The sequence below is a fragment of the Schistocerca nitens genome, chromosome 2 (genome assembly GCF_023898315.1).
Source record: "Schistocerca nitens isolate TAMUIC-IGC-003100 chromosome 2, iqSchNite1.1, whole genome shotgun sequence".
Taxonomy (NCBI): Eukaryota; Metazoa; Arthropoda; class Insecta; order Orthoptera; family Acrididae; genus Schistocerca; species Schistocerca nitens.
Genome location: NC_064615.1, coordinates 1,192,254,507 through 1,192,260,076, shown reverse-complemented (window position 1 = coordinate 1,192,260,076; position 5,570 = coordinate 1,192,254,507). Strand labels below are relative to the sequence as shown.

Genomic DNA, 5,570 nt, shown 5'->3' with positions numbered 1-5,570 from the left:
AACTCCATGTACCTATACCTCAAACAAACTTCTTTAGCAAGAACTATAAGTGGTGTAGAGGCAGATCTGCCATGATATTGGTATCACAAAGGTATTACACTGTATGAATTGTTTTAAAGTTTAGTCTGGATTTTATGCTTCAAAGAAATATACCTCTCTCTACATTTCAGTTACCTTGAAATGTTTTCTAGTTCTATCAAGTGTACTTATTATGAGATGTATCCAGCTAACTTGTGAATGTTTGATGAAACACTGGCATATTTGACCTTTGTGCTATATGCTCCAGTCTGTTACGGTAATTTTTTGATCTGTGCGCTTCACTCACTTTGCATCCTGCTCTATGTGACAAATAATTGAAAATTTAACTGACTAGTAAAAGTGTGAGTAGCACACTCATAAATGTTAATTCAGTGCCTCGCTTCCCAGAATGTTATCTCAATAAATTATATCTCATGATAAGCCTTTTGAAGAGCATATACAGATTATCACTCATAAAACCTATCAAAATTATGCTCTAGAATACAGGGAAACGAGTTTGCCAAAATCTGTTATTTCAAACATATTTAGTCTGACCTCGGCCAATTGGAAAGTATGAAAGTCACATGACACGAAAGCAGCGTATTTGCTACAGGAAATGCGGAACTGCAAAGACGCCTACGTGAAAGTTTCATACTTTCTGCGATATGACTGGCGCTCTCGCACCTCATTTGTGTTTTTATGACAATATTTACACAGTAGACACTCAAGATGATATAATGTGAAGGCCTATACTATTACAAAACACAAACTGTTTCGAAACAGCGTTTCGAAACATTACATTGTACTGTTTCATTTGTTTCGAAACAGTTATGTGTTTCAGTTTGCCCATCTCTAGTTAGTAATACAACGGGCGATTGTTGTTGACTTGAATTCAAGGGCTGCACTGTTTGTTGATAGCCGCGCTGCCAACTACAGTTATTTGAATTATTGCCATACGAATGGTACGGAGCCCGATTTCCGTACTGCCTTTGATTAGTGTCATTCATAGGATTATAACGATTCCGATTATTATTCTGGTTTCGCTTGCAGGGGTAGTTATTGTCTGTTTTCCACTGAGAATTACCGCTATAGCTATGTAACATTACGAGTCAAGATAGCTGTAACGGAACTTGAATAGTAGTGATGGGCTAAACTGCGATTTTCCGATATCAGTGATTTCTGTGAATGCTACTTTTCAGTATTTGTTATTCTTAACTGTGATTTGTCGCAGCTATATTAAGAGAAGCAGTTAAGGAACCTAGGTCGTGTATCCCTCCGCCATTGCTATTTCTGCGATTTCTGCTACTTCCGCGATTTCTGCGACTTCTGCTACTTCTGCGACTTCTGTGATTTCTTCTACTTCTGCGATTTCTGCGACTTCTGCTACTTCTGCGACTTCTGTGATTTCTGCGACTTCTGCGATTTCTGCGACTTCTGCTACTTCTGCGATTTCTGTGACTCCTGCGATTTCTGCGACTTACCACCGTATGAAAAAGTTACATCTGTCCACACAGAAAATTGCATCTCAACAAACCTGTCATTGGTAAGTATGTTTTACGTTTGTTCTTCCGTTGGTTTTAATCTTGTATTGAAGAAACAACTGTGAAAATATTAATAGTGTAATTAATATGTAAGTAGCCATACAGTAGCGTAATAGTTCGTGTTTATAAAATGAATTCTACCAAATTGTTATGTTCACAGGTACGCGAACTACATTTTAGTCACTCAGTAAAGTGATAACTCAAAATATCATTGTCAACAGATCTGGAGAAATTGCCACTGCATCTTTAGACCGTTTTCGTCAGATGAGAGGTTAGTTTCTAAGTGTTTCGGTGGACTTAATTACTTCAGTGAGATCGTTCTTGCAAATGTGAAATATACCCCATTGAGTGGCTTTCATTAGAGCAAATTTTAGCAATCTACTCTGTCAATTATATTGCTTGTAATTAGTGACAGCAAAAATTGTTTAATAATCCTTGTGATTTTGCAGACACAGTTCTGACTCTGATTACTGGTTGCTGTACGTATCTATCCACATCAAGGCTGTTGAGAGAGACTCGTGAAGATTCAAGACAGCTCTTAGAAGATTTTGCAGTTTAAAAGTGACATAATTGTGAAATAAGTGTGCAGATGAGTGATTAAACTGTGTTTTATTGAAGTTGTTGTGCGATTTCAAAGGAATAATGAATGTTAAATACAGTGACTGAATAATGAAAATCTCATTTTCCACATGTTTAAGCCGTCCCACCCGTAATTTTCCGCCACTTATTTACTGGTAAACACTAGTTGGAGAGTGACATGCCGCCCCCCCCCCCCCCCCCCACTCCCCGTGTCCACAATCTTGGGTGTGACACTGACCTGTAACATATCCCAAAGTCTACAATATGCATTTTGAGGCTGTTGATATGAAAGTGGGAAGTACAGATCTTCCATTTAAATCAGGAATAGGTTAAGTGTATTACTTGAAAGTAACACAGGAAAAGCTTACTTATGTAGGTGGTAGTAGTGTCGGCAAAAAGTTCTTATGTATGAAGTTGCCATGTAGAACACCAGCTGTAAAACTTTTATCCGGAGTCTTGAACTGTGTCTGAACAAAAGTGAGGCATTCATATGACCCAATAATACTGTTTTCATTTCACTACACTTATACAGATGTCTGAGTTCCTCTGTGTTAACATTGCAAAGTCCTTAGGCATGTGGAGTATTAACCAAAACTGTCATATTGGAAGCAGAATCAAACACATTTGTTACGTTACTTGATATTTTCAGGAGAAAAAGGCAATGTTGCTTCTTATTAATATAATACATTGAGTCACAGCAGTATTTGGCCAACCATAACTGATGTTGAATGTGCATGTCGTCATATAATATGAAGGGCTTATTTCAATAGTGGTACAAGTCCATTACCTCCATTTTTCTGTCTATAATGCTTCTGAAATTAGTGATCCAAACAAACATAAATAAAGGTTCATCTCTAACAAGAAGCCATATACTTGAATATTTCTGGTATCTCAACTGCAGATTTTTCAGCGCTCATTTAACTTTACGACTCTGTATCTCAAAATGAACAAAAATGGACTTGTACCACTATTGAAATAAGCCCTTCATATGCACACACAGCACATCGATCTCGTGAGGCACAAGGCTCTCATAACGAAGTACGTACGTCGGTCAACAGATGACACTAGGAAAAGTATGTTAACTGCGCTTTTTAGTTGCTACTTGCGACTCTTAGTTGCAATTTGTCACAGAAATCGCAGTTTGACTCGGTAGCAAATAGCGTAGTATGAACTTTGCTCAACAGATGGCAGTGCTAACTGCGCTTTTTAGTTGCTACTTGCGACTCTTAGTTGCGACTTGTCAAGGAAATCGCAGTTGGACTCCATAGCGTACCACAGAGATGGACGTAGTACGAAGTTTGACCAACAGACGCCACTGTTAACCGCGCTTTTTAGTTGCTACTTGCGACTCTTAGTTGCGACTTGTCTCTGAAATCGCAGAAAGCAGTGCTAAATTCGACCAATAGATGCCTCACGTCTTTGAATGTGAAATACTACTTGCGACTGCTAACTGTGACTGAAATCGCAGTTAGATTCTGTAAAGTTGCTACTGTGATATCTGTGACTTCTCAGTCACTGTGATTTCTAACAGATACGCGATTTCCTGCCCACCACTATTGAATAGCGTAAAGTTATCGTTAAAGACACACGCCGCGCGATTTGTTACGATTTGGTCGGTCATAATAATAGTAACATGTTTTTGAATACCATTAAAATATTACGGCGATACCTGTTTAGTGTTATTGGAAATAATATGTAGTAAATTAATGAGTAAGGTAGCCGATCCTATAAGAAGATGTAAAATTGGGCATATTAAGGTGTTTTGCTTTATATCGACTAAGCCGATGATACGGCGTCTTTTTTCCGTTTACTCTTAGAAAAAAAAAAACATGTAAAGAAGTGCTAATTGTGCGTTGTGAAAAATATAGGGGCGAATTTTAAATAGCTACAGTGTATATTCAGACTAACAAGTGGACATTCAGTTACGCGAAATAGTGGATAGCGAAGTGTGGTCATTAAACTGAGTACACCTACAGGGCGGTCAATTCCGGGATAAGTCTATTCGCATCTCACGAGGGACGCGGTATTGAGACGGTTTTTTTTTTAAATTCTATCGCGGAAAGCGGGCTTCAATTTATAAAAAGGAGAAAAGCTGCATCATTATCGTTGACTGTTGGTGTGAAGCAACCAAAACTGTTCATCAAAGGGTTTCAGTGAATGAGTGGTGAATGCGAAATGAAACTGTGAACGAAGTTATGTTAAATAAAGCAGAAGAGACAAGACAGTTTGGTCGTATCTGTTATTATTCCATAAACTGTAACATTTCTTCTCGTTGTACGAAGCCTTTATAGACGATCGTTATGACAATTTGCTTTGAAGGGATCTCGTTACGAGTTAAGTTTTGGGGACCTGGTCAAGAGGGGATAGTTCGTAGATCCTAACTACTGCAGCTATTCTGGAATCAGGTGCTACTGTGACCGTTGTGTGTTGTCACTGGCTTAAGGTCATCATATCTCATGCTCTAAGATCGACGCGCCTTTCCTCTTGATGTCTCACGGTGACAACGACAACGCCGACGGCGAAGGACGATACGGTAGAGCTACCGTTGTTGACGCTGTTGTGGTGCTTGCGTTTTCTGTTGTCCGACTGAGAAGAATTACTGTTATTGTAATTCGAGGATTGCCAACTGTCGTTATTCGAACTGTATTTCTTATTGGCACGAGTCTCCTCATGAATAAGATCTAATGAGGCTAATATAGACAGGAAACCCTCGTGATCATCTCCGATACGTTAACTAATTTCTGTTGTATGGATGCTGGTAACTTCGACTTGAATATCAGAATGACATCTTTGCTCGAAACCGGGGTATCCCAATACCTTATCTTACCTAGATACTTCCTTAGACCTTCATTCTTTGGATTGAAGGGTTCAGCGTGATAAACTTCTTTCCTTAGACGCTTCTGTACTCCCTCGCTCCAAAACTTGGCTAAAAATGCTTGCTCGATGTCCCTGTAAGTAAAGCATCGATCGTGCATCTCGATGCCGATATTGCGGATTCACCGGTAATAAGTCCTATGACACATTGTATTCGCTGTCTGTCCGTCCAACTATTCTGAAAAATACCAGAGAAAGATTTGAGAAATACAATAGGGTGAAGACTCCTTTGTCTGGATTAAAGGACTGGAAGTTTATGTACTTAAGAAGACTCTCTTCTTTCATTAGTTGGACAAATGATGCAGATTCATTTATTGGTTGAGGCTGTGTGTTTTCATTTGTGTTTACATGATTGGGTCTATTATCTGTGGGGTGCTGGTGGTATTCTGATGCCTCATCTATGTCGCTTACTGACAGCAAAGAGTGTGGATAGCGCTGACATTTTTCTCTGTCATTCGATCGAGTTTGCTGCTCTAGGTTTTGCAATCGTTGCGTTATTTCGGCCTTCCATGTTGGCGGTTCGTTAGTCACCACACGTCTCATTATTCCTAATTAGCT

The 5,570-nt window shown here is 39.1% G+C and overlaps 1 long non-coding RNA gene across 1 annotated transcript; it reads left to right on the top strand.

The window, feature by feature from the left end:
* The first annotated feature begins 1,482 nt into the window (after nt 1–1,482).
* LOC126234826 (uncharacterized) lies at nt 1,483–2,181 on the top strand. Its single transcript, XR_007544785.1, has 3 exons — nt 1,483–1,561; nt 1,720–1,830; nt 2,009–2,181. It is a non-coding gene; the product is annotated as an uncharacterized LOC126234826 (long non-coding RNA).
* Nucleotides 2,182–5,570: the final 3,389 nt, after the last annotated feature.